General features: G+C 43.1%; 1 protein-coding gene and 1 long non-coding RNA gene across 2 annotated transcripts in view; both read right to left on the bottom strand.

Moving 5' to 3' along the window:
* LOC308280556 (gap junction gamma-1 protein-like) overlaps positions 1 to 16,290 on the bottom strand; it is a 36,415-nt gene that overhangs the window by 16,950 nt on the left and 3,175 nt on the right. The window lies entirely within an intron of this gene.
* On the bottom strand, positions 58 to 10,163 carry LOC308280562. Its single transcript, XR_013961753.1, has 3 exons — positions 9,990 to 10,163; positions 3,010 to 3,574; positions 58 to 2,814 (listed from the first exon to the last, which is right to left on the bottom strand). It is a non-coding gene; the product is annotated as an uncharacterized lncRNA (long non-coding RNA).

Below are 16,290 nucleotides of genomic sequence, written 5' to 3'. Positions count from 1 at the left end.
TTGTGAAGCCCTGTAGGAAATGAAAAAAATGAATGACTTCATGATTTCAAAAGAATATTTATTTTCTAATAGGAAAGGTGTTATGAGGTCAGTGAGGAATGGATAATGGTGAGGATGTCGTCAGTGATGTGATCGGTGTCAAACTGAATCTAGTGGTGTAAAGTAAATAAGCACGTTCTCTGAGGTACTTGAGGCATTTACAATTTCTCAGTATTTACAATTTTTTGCACTTTACCTCAACCCCACATCTCAGGGGCAAATATTGTTTTTGTACCACTACAATGAAAATTTACGTTGTAGATTTTGATTAAAACAAAAAAAACATTACGGGCTTCTGCCATATACATTTGACACTTATACGCACTCAAAACCTGACTAAATGAAGCAGACCCCCCCACTACATATTGTAATAAATAGGGGACTTTAAGTCCGAAGGTTCATTAGTCCAAATTTAGTTTGGGTTACTGAGGTTAGGCATAGTATTCTAAACTAATTCGGACTAATGAACCTTCGGACCAATGCCATGGCACCGATAAATAATGTTGCATATTAAACCGTGTCATAGATTTCATAGACTTCATATCAGTATGTTGGATTCCTGTTAATGTGCATTTTCCCCATTTAACCACTTAATCTGTTGACCTTTTACTCCATACTTTGTCTGCTCTTATCCCCCTCAACACCAAACTATTTCCTGAAAATAGCAATGTACAAGCTTTGAAGTGTTTTGAACTTGTGGATCTGCTATTTGTTAGCAAATGTTCTGCTCAGAATAGTAATGCTATGGTTCAAGCGGTTGATATATATATATATAAAAAATGAAAAGTTCCTTTGACACAATGATTTCGAAGACCCCTGTAGTACTCTGACGACCCCCCCAGACTCCTTGTTGTAGACCCGTCCTACCACTACAATGATTTGAAAAAGAAAACCTTATTCACTTCAGCCATATACATTGTGAACACATGTATACCTTTTTACACTCGAGAACTTGAAAAATGGGACATTTCTGCATAATGAGTACTTTCTACTTTAGGTATTTTAAGTACATTTTGATTTCAATAATTTTACAAAGTTCTGTGCTTATCTCAACCCCACTACATCCTAGGTGTCTTCAATGTTTTCAGGCCAAGGGGCCCTTGGCTTAGACAGAGATGAAGCAGAGACCCCCCACTACATATTTTAAGAAATGTTGCAGATTAAACCGTTTCAAAGACTACATATCAGTAGTATGTTGGATTCCTGTTAATGCAGGGGTCTTCAACGTTTTCAGGCTAAGGACCCCTTAGTAGAGATGAAGCAGGGACCCCCACAACCTGTTCATAGATTCCATATAGTTTCATTGTTTGACAGCACAATTATCAATGTACAGTATGTTGGATTCATGTGAATTTGTTTTCAGATATTTAACCACTTGAACCGTCAATACTTAATAAACTTGACCTTTCACTCTGTAATTAATCTGCTCTTTTGCCCCTCTACACCAAAGCTCTTTGCGGTGCGAGGCGCTGTGAGTTTGTAGATCTGCCATTTTTGGCTAAAGTTCTCGCTAGGATCTAAAAAAGGAAAAAAAAAAGTTTCTATCACACAAATATTTGGAGGACCCCCTGTAGTAACTCTGATGACCCCCTGTTGAAGACCCCTGTGTTAATGTGTATTTTCCCCATTTAAACACTTAATCTCTTAGTAAGCTTGACCTTTCACTCCATACTTTGTCTGCTCTTTTCCCCCTCAACGCCAAACAATGCTGAAAATAGCCAATGTACAACCTTCAAGGCATAAGTGATGCTATGGTCCAAGCAGTTAATGTAAAAAGAAAACTGAAACATCCCTATCACACAATGATTCTGGACCCCATGTGGTAACTCTGAGGACCCCTTGTTGAAGACCCCTGTCGTAGAGGCAAATATTGTTTTTGTACCACTACAATGATTTGAAAACATAAAAGTTACTTTGTAGATTTTGACAAAACTTAGATGACACTTGTATACCTTTTCATCACTTGTAACAGAGTTAAATAGACGAACAATGTGTCTTGTTAAATATACTGGCCAGGGGTGCCTGCTGGCTAACTGGTACAAGCGCAGTCAGTCTACTGTCCTATCAGTTAAATCATAGAAGCCCAAAAACAAATCTGAAAAAAGAAAGAAAAACTACTGGCCAAGTGTAGGGAGGAAATAATCAAAAAAAAAACATATCAAGCGTGGTTTTAATGGCCTCCCACAATGTGGGGTCGAAGCAGACCCTCTCCAGATGGTAATCCTCCTTACACATGACAAACAGGTCACACCACTCCAATCCCGTCAATCCCAGTTGTCCCATGATTTGGTAGTGATATTCATGATTGTGATTTAAAAAATATTTTCCATCCTTTTCAGTAAGGTATGGGCAGCTCCTGTAGCTGTCTTTATTAGGGCATTTTATTTCTAAAAGACCATGGCAGGGGTCAGCATTAAGGTCTGTGACTCTCCTGTCAGGTGAACAGCCAAGATGGGGGGCATTTGGATTTAACACAAACCCACTGGGGTAAATCTGGTGTCCTGTCACCTCAGAGTACATCACTGCTGCCTCTGGTTCAAGCAGGAGTCCTCTCTTCATCTCGGCTGTCTGGATGGACTTCTGTCTTCTCAGTGCGGAAGCAAGACCTTCAAAGTTGGATCGCCTGGAACAAACCCGCTTGAAGTTGGATGACGTAATGCGTTCAGCCCTTACGTCACGCCACAGTTTACAGCTACTCTGGTCTCTTGTTTCCTCCTCAAGCTGCAGAGCTTCGTCATGAGAGAACTTGAGTCCAGAGTAGAGTTCAGACAGGTCCTTGAGAAGCAGAATGAGAATCAACTGTCAGATCACATGTTTACAGGTGTAAAAGAGTGGGTGAAAATGTTCGTGCAAGCTCCATTGTCTTGAATGTTTCCTGAGATAAATAGGCCAAAATGAAGAGAGGCTTTAGAAATATAATAATATAATAACAAGAATGGTATCTACATATTTACACCTAGCATATCATACCTTGCTCAGTACAGTCGAGTAAATGCATGGTTGCACGGGAAGAGGGAGAGGAACAGAGGGAACATCCGCAGAGAGGACAGGGGCGTACAGGGACTGGTACGTGAGCGCAGAACCATGAGGCACGTTCCCGTGCTCAGTAGGCACATATTTAATGTGTTCTTTGTTGGATTCCAACAATGTCACCATCTGGCACTTTCCTGCTGTGGCTTTAAGGTTAAACAAAAGAGAATCCGCAAAAGAAACACTGGATTGATCAAAAAGAGGTCATGGGACAATACATTTTTGGTTCGATGCCATAATCCGAAATCTTTGTTTGTTTAGGTTTTAATTTATTAATGGAGAGGAAATTGGCTGGCTTGGGTTTAAGTCCTAATTGTCGTGAGGGGATGTGCCAGGTCTGGGGCAACGAAGTTTGACTTTTGGTTTTGGGGACTGTTTTGAGTTCTAATTTCTTGTAGTGGGCAAGGGTGAAGAGGAGGCCGACAAGATGGGAGCAGTGACCGAGACCAGCTCTGCAGGTACAGCTGGTCTGCTGAATCCAGTCAGCTTCACTTGATAATTCGACCTGAGAAGAGAAAAGAAAAACTGTTACATGAATGGTTAAATACAGTACAATGGCCTAACCTTTATTGCGACCGTCAGGGAGCAGTTTACTATGAAAACCTCCACCGGCCGTCCGTCCGTCCGTCCGTCCGTCCGTCCGTCCGTCACACGTCACACCTTTGCCCTGCTCATATCTCCGCATCAGTATGACATCACACCACATGTGTACACAAACCTTTGTGTACGTTGCTGTGGCAACAGTCTGTTGTTGCTGGTCTGTTAGTGTACGTTAGCAACCACCTTAGCAACCATGGTTTTACACTAGCAACCAACTGTTTACCCTAGCAACCAACTGTTTACCATAGCAACCATGTTTTTTTACCCTAGCAACCAACTGTTTACCATAGCAACCAGATACGCAGAGCAGGGATCTCCATATATGGGCATAAACAGGTGACATCACACTGATGTCAGATACTCAGAGCAGGGATTTCTCCATAATATATGGGCATAAAAGGGATTCTGTTAAGGATCTCCATATATGGGCATAAAAGGGATTCTGTTAGGGATCTCCATATATGGGCATACAAGGGATTCTGTTAGGGATCTCCATATATGGGCATAAAAGGGATTCTGTTAGGGATCTCCATATATGGGCATAAAAGGGATTCTTTTAGGGATCTCCATATATGGGCATAAAAGGGATTCTGTTAGGGATCTCCATATATGGGCATAAAAGGGATTCTGTTAGGGATCTCCATATATGGGCATAAAAGGGATTCTGTTAGCTGTTAGTGATCTCCATATATGGGCATAAAAGGGATGCTGTTAGGGATCTCCATATATGGGCATAAAAGGGATTCTGTTAGGGATCTCCATATATGGGCATGAAAGGGATTCTGTTAGGGATCTCCATATATGGGCATAAAAGGGATTGTATCCCAGATGATGCCCTGTTAGGAGATCCACACTAACAGAATCCATATATGGTCCTACCGACAGCTGCTATAAGCCAACCCTGGCGATAAGGTCTGAGTCGAAGAAATGCTTCTTTCCTGGCAAGAATTGCCCCTTTATACTGTAGGGCTCGTTTGTGTATTGTATGACATCACGCCACATCATCGGCTGAGGACTGTGTGATGTCATCATATCTCCATATATGGAGACATAAGTTGCTCATGCCCAAATATGGGCTGGTGAGGTCAGACTTAGTGTGATGCGTAGGTTATCTCCATATATGGAGATTCAACTTCAATGAGTAACCATGGCAAACTGTCAACTGCCCGTATGTCTTGATAATTGGTAAAACAAACTTTTGGCCTATTTGTGGAGATAAGCGACCAACGGTCGCTTATCTCCCGATTAGGGAGTCTTACTGGTTTTAACATTTAGATCAGTGGTTCTCAAATTGGATTCCAGGGACTCGATCTGTGGGTTCCTTTAAGGGGGTCTAAATTGACCCATACAAGTTTGTAACTCTGACAGCATACAAATGGAACCACATGAACCGGTTAGGGTTCATGTGGTTCCATTTGTACACTGTCAGAGGTACAGTAAGGGGAGACCTTTTAATTTGAAAGTTTGAGAAACACCGATTTAGACCATGCAGACAAAATTTCTCTCTCTCAGTGGTTTGCAACCAAGGGTTTGGGGACCACCATTGTTTAGGGGGTTCTAGGTGGTCCACAGCCAAATGATGGATAGTGGGGAACCAAACTGACCTGTTAATTCTGTAAATGTAGAATGTACATAGAACCAAATGGACCCGTAGGCGTACGTTTCGTTCATTTACACTCGTAAGAGTTAAATTATTGTTAAACATGCACTACACAATGGATTACATTTGCATTACTTAATCTCTTCATGCAGTGTAGGTCAAATCTGACCAATTTAAAAATTTCCTGAATCCTGATAGCGTCAAGACATTATGAATGTCTCCACACTAGGCATGTGAACAGTATTATGAAAATGCTGATCTCATTTTCACTGAATGTTGTAAGCAACGTTGTTACACTCAGTGGAATCCGACCATATAAAATGAATGGTATAATAAAGTATATATGAAACAGGTTGAAAACCACTGACACAGACCATGCAGAAAACATGCACATAAATAGAAGAATGAAGATTGAAGGAGATTTGAAATTTCAAGAGAGCGGAAACATTTATGTAGTAGACAAACTGTAAGGCAAATAGAGTAGTAGCCAATGATTTATGAGATTCAGTTTATTCTTCTTGAAAATTCATTGCCACTTAAGGAAAAAAAGAGAACAGAAAACCTTGTGAAATACATTGACAAGTGAACTGTCAGTTTTGGACAGTATAGTTTTGATGTGGATGATCTAACTTATTTAACTGCTTATGTATCACTTGTCAATGCTTGTCCCGTCACCTCTGATGTGGACATATAGTGCACTTTTCTTCTGATGTGGACATAGTGAACTTTTCCCATCTGATGTGGACATATAGTGCACTTTTCTTCTGATGTGGATTGTGGACATAGTGAACTTTTCTTCTGATGTAGACATAGTGAACTTGTGATGTGGAGTGGACAAACTGGACATAGTAGGTATGAACAAATCTGTCCTGTTTCTTATTATCTAGTTACATTACCTGTACCCTGTAAGGGGGCTCATTTTTACGCATACTAGGGTATGCCTTTGCCCTGACAGTCACAGTAGTGATACTGTCATCATCTACTTTGACTGAAATCAAAATGTTAACAAACATGCATATTATGTCACTTGCTTGCAATCTATGTGATATGAACATAACTTGCAACGTTAGATATATCAGAAATGCACTAATGAAAGAAACACGAATTCATCCATTTAACAACAAATAACAACGTCAGTTAGCAGCCACAAGTTGCTCGTATCTAGTCTACACAGATAACTGACGGCTACTGTAGCCGGTCTGGAGCACATTCCTAACAGACCCTCGCTACGCTCTGCGTTGTGTTGTGATGACGAGGAGACTGCAGTGTGCTGCAAATGTTTTCTGTGTGTAGCTAAAGCTGCTGCATTATTATCAAGCCCCCAGAACCCAGGGCTAGATTTGAAGCAGCCCCGATGGTGGCCACAGTTGGAACTGCAGCCTAAACGCGCATTTTGGCCCCGCCCCCTCCACTCCAGACAATCCTTCCTGTGAGCGGAGAGCAGCGTGACGTCATTTGCGGTCTCGAAATAGTGGCCAATTTCCCCCAGAATGCACCTGGATTAGCTACATGCTAGCACGTAGCCGTTGCTTCAAAACGCCACTGAGCACTTGCATTGAAATGATAGTGGGGGCGGGGCTCGTCCGCTCTCTATTTTTGCGACCGTCAGGGAGCAGTTTACTATGAAAACCTCCACCGGCCGTCCGTCCGTCGGTCGGTCGGTCGGTCGGTCACACGTCACACGTCACACCTTTGCCCTGCTCATATCTCCGCGTCAGTATATAGGGCTTGTTTGTTTATTGTATGACATCACGCCACATCATCAGCTGTGGACTCTGTGATGTCATCATATCGCATCAGTATATAGGGCGTGTTTGTTTATTGTATGACATCACGCCACATCATCAGCTGTGGACTCTGTGATGTCATCGTATCTCCATATATGGCCATCTCCGTATATGGAGATATAAGTCGTCCATGCCCAAGTATGGGCTGGTGAGGTCAGACTTTGTGTGATGCGTAGGTTATCTCCATATATGGAGATTCAACATTCCAGGCAATGCTCACTTCCCTGGTGAGAATTGCCCCTTTATATAGGGCTTGTTTGTGTATTGTATGACATCACGCGACATCATCAGCTGTGGACTCTGTGATGTCATCGTATCTCCATATATGGCCATCTCCGTATATGGAGATATAAGTCGTCCATGCCCAAGTATGGGCTGGTGAGGTCAGACTTTGTGTGATGCGTAGGTTATCTCCATATATGGAGATTCAACATTCCAGGTGTAACTATGGCTACCCGTATGACGTGAGAGGTGGAGGTTGTGATATTTGTGGAGATAAGCGACCAACGGTCGCTTATCTCCCGATTAGGGAGTCTTACTGGTATATATACTCTATGATTGCGACCGTAAGGTCGCAGTTTAGTATGAAAACCTCCACCGTCACACACGTCACACCTTTGCCCTGCTCAATGTATACGTGTAACGCCTGATACTGAGGTGATGTGTCACTGTGACATCACAGATACTGAGGTGATGTGTCACTGTGACATCACAGGTGAGATCGCAGTGATGTCAGATACTCAGAGCAGGGATCTCCATATTTAGGCATAAACAGGTGACATCACAGTGATGTCAGATACTCAGAGCAGGTATCTCCATATATGGGCATAAAAGGGATTCTGTTAGGGATCTCCATACTGTATATGGGCATAAAAGGGATTAGTGATGTCAGATACTCAGAGCAGGGATCTCCATATATGGGCATAAAAGGGATTAGTGATGTCAGATACTCAGAGCAGGGATCTCCATATATGGGCATAAAAGGGATTCAGATGGAGATTCAACTTCAATGAGTAACAATGGCAAACTGTCAACTGCCCGTATGTCTTGATAATTGGTAAAACAAACTTTTGGCCTATTTGTGGCTTATCATCACATCCAACCATCTTAAGATACTCAGCTAGTGGGGAATGCTCTCTTCCCTGGTGAGAATTGCCCCTTTATATAGGGCTTGTTTGTGTATTGTATGACATCACGCCACATCATCAGCTGTGGACTCTGTGATGTCATCGTATCTCCATATATGGCCATCTCCGTATATGGAGATATAAGTCGTCCATGCCCAGGTATGGGCTGGTGAGGTCAGACTTTGTGTGATGGGTAGGTTATCTCCATATATGGAGATTCAACATTCCAGGTGTAACTATGGCTGCCCGTATGACGTGAGAGGTGGAGGCTGTGATATTTGTGGAGATAAGCGACCAACGGTCGCTTATCTCCCGATTAGGGAGTCTTACTGGTTATTATATGCAGAAATAAATCATGACAGTTTCGGCTAACGTGAAACACAGTCTCCGTCCTCATCATCTTAACAACGCAGAGCGTAGCGAGGGTCTGCTAGTTAGTTGGCCCAGACGGCTAGGTTAGATTACAAATGAATCGTGTTAGATTAACATGCAAAAATCACAATACAGTAAATTAATGTTAGATTACAAATGAATTGTGTTAGATTAACATGCAAAAATCACAATACACCTAGTAAAATGACGACGGGGCAAACACTGCATGTAGGGGAGAGCGGGGTAAACTGAGACACCGGGTAAACTGAGACGCTCCATTTATCTTGGCAATGGAACACATTTGTGGTCATGTGACCATTATATTTTCAAGCCCCTTGAATTTCCCACTTGTCATGAAAAGAGAGACCTGATAGTGCTGTAGAAAACATGCTTTTTTCACAAAAATGTGTTTTTTGCATGTAAAAGTAATTTTTCTTGCTGTCAACATAATCAGCTGTTGTGTTAAAGCAAATTGATGCAGGGAGAACATTTTATATCATACATGTTGATGAACTACCAACTTATAAATCCATGTGATAGATGCTAGCTAAAGATTACCCTGAATTGATAAAAATATCCCTTTTCCCAAAATGTGGCTGTGGGGTAAAGTGAGACAATTGCTTCGGGGTAAAGTGAGACACTATCTCACATTATCCCAACATGATAGACATGGAGAAAGCTGTAAAAACCTGATTAAAGGGTGTACCAAACTAGTCTCAGTTGATTCTTATGTATTTTCCCCTGTAGAATCCATTTTTGATATATATTTCTTTGTATTGTGCATAATTAATGAGATAATTAGCATATTTGACTACATTTGACTAAATATGCCAATTATTTCATTAGTTATGCACAATACAACCATATACTTTGCAGAAATAGATTCTACAGGAAAAATTACATAAGCATCAACTGAGGAAAGTTTGGTAAACCCTTCTATATATTTTTTATAGGGTTTTTAGTTTTTTCCTTCTGCCCATGTGTCACATTATTTGACACATGGGTGGAAATGACAGGACAAACCCTATTAAAAGAATGTCTGCTATGTACATTTTTGTATTGTGCATATTTAACCTGGTTAACCGGGTTTTTGTGTTTTTATGGTAGTTTTAAAGTGAAAAAAGTGAGTGGATCACTTTACCCCGTTGATTTCTCTGTCTGTCTCAGTTTACCCCGGTCCTGGTATGGGGTAAACTGAGACACAAGACCACTTTTTTTAAAACAATAATATTTTCTCTGCCTTTTGTCTTGAATATGTTCTGATATCTTCCATTGTTAGGAAACATCCCAAATTACTGGGAAATGTGTACATTTTTACTGATATATCTTTTAGTTCGCCTAGAGGGGAGCAAATGTAAAAAGTGTCTCAGTTTACCCCGCTCTCCCCTACTGTCTAGTCTACAAACACAGTAGCCTAGTTGCAACCAAATTTACCTTGAATATCGTGGATGTACCCTTCAATCCAGTTACTGTAGCCCTTCTTTTGGATCCTTTTGGGGATGTTGACACATTCGTCTGCCCATTTGTCAATTTGGTCAAAAGAAATTGCTGGAACAGAACTAATGTTTGCCGACCATCGCTCCATGTTTACAAACTTTTCCAGTCTCAGACCACGCTCTGATCAAAGCGCTTGCTACTCCAGGACGTGACGTAAATCCAATATGGCCGCGGTGTGAATATGGTCTTCCCAAGCCCCCAGAACCCTGGGGGCGCCCTGAAACCAAAAGGACATGTTGGCCGTTTTGAGTTACTGCAGTTGGGTCTACTCACATGAACGCGCGTCTAGGCTTCTTTGTATTGACGCGCGTTCATACCGGAAGTGCTCGTTCATGAAGCGCGTCCATGAAGCGTGATTATGGATCCAACTGGGAAAGATGGATGGAAACGGCAAAGAGCGCTCGTTTTCAGTTATTGTCCACGACATTGCAAGCGGTGCGAAGGCCAGCGGACCTTGGTCCTGCTCTTCGCCCCCGAGCGCCGCAGGCGCGAGTGGCCGCGAAGAGCGGGCCAGGGCCGCGAGTTACGAAGCCGTGGTGAATGCAATCGTTATATTTATGCCCAGGCCGTAAGGCCTGGGCAAGCGCACGATAAACGCCATGATAATTGGGTTTTGGTGCACCTCGCGCGGTCCAAGTGACTACAACGGAGCGCTCCCTACGTCCGGTTCAGCCAATCACAAGCTTCAAAAATGAGTCCGGGGCGTGGTTATCCATCTTTCCCAGTTGGATCCATAATCACGCGTCCATGAACACAAATTATGACGAAAAATGCGTCACAGTAGACCCACTACGTCACGGTTTTACTCCCCGGAAGCGAGTTTAGAAACTCTAGGCTTGCTAAGGGAAACCACGCCCCGCACTCATTTTTGAAGCTTGTGATTGGCTGAACCGGAGGTTGGGAGCGCTCCGTTGTAGTCACTTGGACCGCGCAAGGTGCACCAAAACCCAATTATCTTTGCGTTTATCGTGCGCTTGCCCAGGCCGTAAATATAACGATTGCATTCACCACGGCTTCGCGCCTGCGGCGCTCGGGCGCGAAGAGCAGGACCAAGGTCCGCTGGCCTTCGCGCCGCTTGCAATGTCGTGGACAATAACTGAAAACGAGCGCTCCTTCCCTTAGCAAGCCTAGAGTTTCTAAACTCGCGTCGGGAGACGTGATTGGATGAAGCAAGCGGTGCTCAAAGTGCACCGGCGTTCAGGTTCAGGTGGTCCCGTGTGGTCGGTCGGTCTCTCTCTCTCTCTCTCTCTCTCTCTCTCTCTCTCTCTCTCTCTCTCTCTCTCTCTCTCTCTCTCTCTCTCGTTTCAATTAGGCTACATATTCAGGCTTGTCAACTCTCCTGGATTTCCCAGGAGTCTCCTAGATTTTGAACCCCTCTCCTGGGAGTCTCCTGGATTGGCAAATCTCCTGATTTCTCCTGGATTTGGTATCAAACTCTCAAAATTCATCAGAACACAGGAAATTACATCTACTATGTTCATTTTAGGGGTAGGGCCAATGCATGCAAGAAAAATCATACAGATATTCACTTAGATGAGAAGTCATTATTAAAGATGTCTTACTTTCCTTATGTCATCAAATCTGTACACCAACATTTGGCATTTTAAGGCTGAAATTGTACCCATGCTAGTAAAGCAAGCCTGATAAAAGTATCAAACATGCACAAAATTCAACAGAACACAGAAAAATATATTGATTAAGAAGTTTTAGGGAGAGGACCCCCAGAACCCGGTTGGGGAGTTCTGTGCACCCCCAAAAAAATAAATCTCCTGGATTCTGACAGTCCAATGTTGACAACCCTGTACATATTAAATATTTAAATTAAATTAAATTCAAAGGGCTTTATTGGCATGAGAAAACATTGCCAAAGCAGGAGTGTACTGTGTACACAAATATATAATTAAATATGTAGCACATGGATGGAATGACACGGGAATGTTTGGGTTCCCAAGGCATTCAGGGCCTTGTATTTGGGTCCCCATCCATGCATGTGGGTCCCGGGCCACCCAGAATCAATTACTATAATATATATTTTAGTTTTTGTTTTAGGAATGAGACAAATACCAAACAATATTAGTCCATGGTGTGACTAATCAATAGAAAAAAAGTCATTTTGGGGGTGAACTACTCAAATTCCAGTATTCGAAAATGTACTTGAGTAAAAGTACAAACGTATTGGCATCAAAATATACTTAAAGGACAACTTCAGTTTTTTACAACAAGGGTTCATATTTTAGATTGTAATTAAATAATATAAAAGACGAGTGTTAAAATAAAAAATGAAAAAAGTTGTCCTTTAAAGCACCAAAAGTAAAAGTACTGTAATGTCCCATTTCACAAGTTCAAAGTGTAAATCTTTTGAAATCTTTAGATCTACACAAATAGTAACAGAAATCTGCTCTAGTTTCAGAAAGATCACAGGGTACGGCTCTGCTAATTCAACTGTGTCAGGCACGGGGGAGCTGGCAAACGAGATGAACCTTTTTTTCAACCGGTTTGACAAAGCTCCTGTTAGTGTTCGACAAGCTGCTGCTGGGCCTTCAGCTGCACCTTCCCCTGCACCTTCATCTCCGCTGACTCTCACCACCAAGCAAGTGAGGCGCCAACTCGCACAAATCAACACCAGGAAAGCTGCGGGACCTGATAAAATCAACCCTAAGGTGCTTAAGGTTGCTGCAGAGCAGCTCGCTATCCCCCTCACATATCTCTTCAATCTCTCCCTGAGGACGGGGAGGGTACCACAACTTTGGAAGTCCTCCTGCATTGTCCCGGTGCCTAAGAAGACCCGTCCCTCGGTCCTCAATGATTACAGACCAGTTGCCCTGACATCACAAGTCATGAAGGCCTTTGAACGGCTGGTACTGAACCAATTGAGACCGGCGGTCAGTGAACACCTGGACCCCCTTCAGTTTGCCTACCAGGCTGACATTGGGGTTGACGACGCCATCACCTACATGCTCCACAAGGCATTCACCCACTTGGAAGATCTGGGCTGCACGGTCAGAATCATGTTTTTTGACTTCTCCAGTGCTTTCAACACTATCCAACCTCCTCTGCTGGCAGAGAAGCTTGCGCTGATGGGGGTGGACAAGGGCTTGGTGGCATGGATCACAGACTACCTTTCAGGCAGACCACAGTACGTGAGGCTGCAGAGTTGTCGGTCTGATGTGCTGGTGAGCAATACGGGTGCCCCCCAGGGCACTGTGCTCTCACCTTTCCTGTTCACTCTCTATACATCGGACTTCCGCTTCAACTCCAAGACCTGTCACCTGCAGAAGTTCTCAGATGACACTGTGGTGGTCAGACAGATCTCGGGTGACAACACGGCTGAGCACGATGGTGTGGTTAAGGACTTTGTGCAGTGGAGCGAGGCCAACCACCTCAGGCTCAACGCGAGCAAGACCAAGGAGATGGTGGTGGACTTCCGCACTTCCAAGAGAGTCCCCCCGGTGCCAAGCACCATTAATGGAGAGGTGGTGGAGTTTGTGGACAACTACAAATTCCTAGGAGTGCACCTGAACAGTTCACTGGACTGGTCGAACAACGCGGAGGCGATTCACAGCAAGGGGAAAAGCAGGTTGTTCTTCCTGTGAAGACTGAGATCGTTTGGCGTGTGCAATAGGATGCTACAGATGTTCTACCAGTCTGTCATGGCAAGTGTCCTCTTTTTGGAATAACCTGCTGGGGTGGCAACAACAGAGTGGGTGACACCTTTAACCTAAATAGACTGGTGAGGAAAGCTGGCTCTGTTGTTGGGTCCTCTCTGCAGGGGATGGAGGAAGTTGCCAAAGTGCGAACGGCTAAGAAGTTGGACTCCATCTTGAACAACTCCTCCCACCCCCTCCATCTTGAGATCTTCAGTTACTGGAGTAAGAGAGGAAATTACCGTTTTGTCTACCCAGGGCGGAGATGCGAGAGACTAGGAAAGTCTTTTGTACCGGCTTCTCTCAAGCTGTACAACGAGACACACAACGGTCGATTGACAAGGACTACCTTCCTAACGTAGGACGACGTTAGCCTTTTTTTCCTTACTGGAACTATATCTGCAGTCTGCACTGACTTTGACTTTGACCTCTAAGGACCTTCCAGGGAGGGTGTTTTTTGTGCGTCTTGCCGCATCACCCTTTCTTGTTTATTTTTTATTCTTTTTTTGCTAGTTGTTTTTATCGCTCTGACCTTTGGACACTGCACTATTAGGTTGTGTTAGTAGTTTTCTTTTAGTATTTCTGCTTGTGTTTGACATGATGTAGAGATACTTGTTGCACTAACTAGCATTGACTGTTATGGTCACTTTGATTTGGGCACTGTATTATTTTTTGATAGTCGTGCTTTAAGACACTTTATGTATATATATTATCCGTTCCCTTTCCTGTTGTACCTTGTACTGTACTTACTGTACTCTGTTCTTGTTTTTTTCTTTTTCATACTTCTCTGTAACTTTGTAAATAACCTTATACTGCTGTGCTGCCTCTGGGCAACACATTCTCCCCCTTGGGATAATAAAGGTATCTATCTATCTATCTACACCTGTTTCTGTAAGCCTACCACTTAAAATGAATTTAGTGCATTTTAGTAAGTGGTTAATACTGCCCTCTGCTGGTCAGAATGAAAAACAACTATCACCCTCATCATTCTCTATCCCCCCTCATTTATGCTACACCATGTGTAGATTTGCCAATTCACCATGATGACAGCTGCATGCGTGCATTTGATTATTTTGACTATGCAAGATTTCTGATCTGTGTGTGTACAAACAAGGAAAGTATGGAGGTGTTGACACCTCCTCTCGATGGGAAATGACATGTACTGGTCTGGTACACGCATCCTTTATGAGTGTATGGTGTCAGGGCAGAGAGAGTAGTTTGAAAGTAGCGTAAAGGTGTTAAAGACAAAGGGAAACATGTGGGTCTCTACAGCATTATATGGCTGTAGCTTACACCGATTCTACAGCAGAGCAGACAGACAGACAGAGGTAGTAATCCTATTATTATCATAAAGCAATCTAAAATGTTTAAGTGTGCTTGCTGCTGAAAGCTCCCAGGTAAAAAGTACTCCAGCCTGCATAAATGCAGACCATTTAGCAACAGATTGTGGTGGTACTGGGCAGCTCCTGCTTATGAATGTGAAACAGGACATCAGCTGACCTCCTGTTATTTCATATGTATATATCCTAACCCCACCTGTAGGCCCTGAGCCTGGCTAAGAAGAAGATTGATGAGCCAATAGTGGCTGAGCAGCACAAGAGAGAGGCCTGGAATTTCACCATTCTAGGCCGGCTTTACACTGCAGTCAAATCCAGCCCAAATCCGATTTGGTTGTCAAATCTGATCTTTTGGCCCGAGTTTTCACACAGCATTTGCAAGTGACACAGATCTGATCTGTGCGTTCAGACAGCGTTAGCCCAAAAGCTGCCCTGCGGCGACATGCATGCTTTGGTTACCGTGGTAACGACGTAGGCGTCATGACGTTACGTCACTACGTCGACGCTGGTTGATTACGTTCTGATTACGTTCAGGAAATGCGACATAATAGACCATAGTAAACACACGTTAATATTGTTTTTCTCTCTTCTTTTCTTTACTCTTGTGTTTCGCTCTTCTCTCTCGTTTTCACTGTTTAGCTCACGTGTTTTCTCTCTTCTCTTTTGTTTTTCTCATGTGCTCAGTGCGCTGTAATCAAATAGTAAATACTCGCGCTCTGTAATGATGTAATTTACAGCCGCGCTCGGGTCGCTCTGCTCGCGCAGCAAGTGACTTGCATATAACTCTATGGGGTAGATGTGGTTGCTGCTTTCAGACTGAGTCAGATGTCCTCAGATCCGATATGGATCGGATTTGAAACTACCTCTGGATGTGGTTTTTCAAAATCGGATTTCATGTGACCTGAATGTGACATGTTTGGATTTAGACTATTTAAAAAAAATCGGATTCCACTTTTGAAGTGACTCAGATCTGATTCAGGCTAGATTTCAGTGGCAGTGTAAAGCCGGCCCTAGGGGCAAGGCCACTTGGCCTTTGGTGTTGGCATTTTTTGAGGGAACAAAGGCCAAATGCCAGGGCAGGAAGGCATTCAAATAATGTTAGTCCACTGAAATAAATTGTTGAATTTGCAGTGAAAAAGATGATAGATGATGGTATTTACAATCTGATCCATGCTCAGCCCTGCTCCAATCAAAGCAGGGCTGAGCCAAAACAAATAAAAATAATCTTTAAACCAAAAATTGGTTTAAAGATGGGGA

This window comes from Nannobrachium achirus, assembly GCF_963921795.1.
Source record: "Nannobrachium achirus genome assembly, chromosome: 24".
Lineage (NCBI taxonomy): Eukaryota > Metazoa > Chordata > Actinopteri > Myctophiformes > Myctophidae > Nannobrachium > Nannobrachium achirus.
Note: the sequence above shows the minus strand (reverse complement) of the source record. Positions and strands in the feature narration are given on the sequence as shown.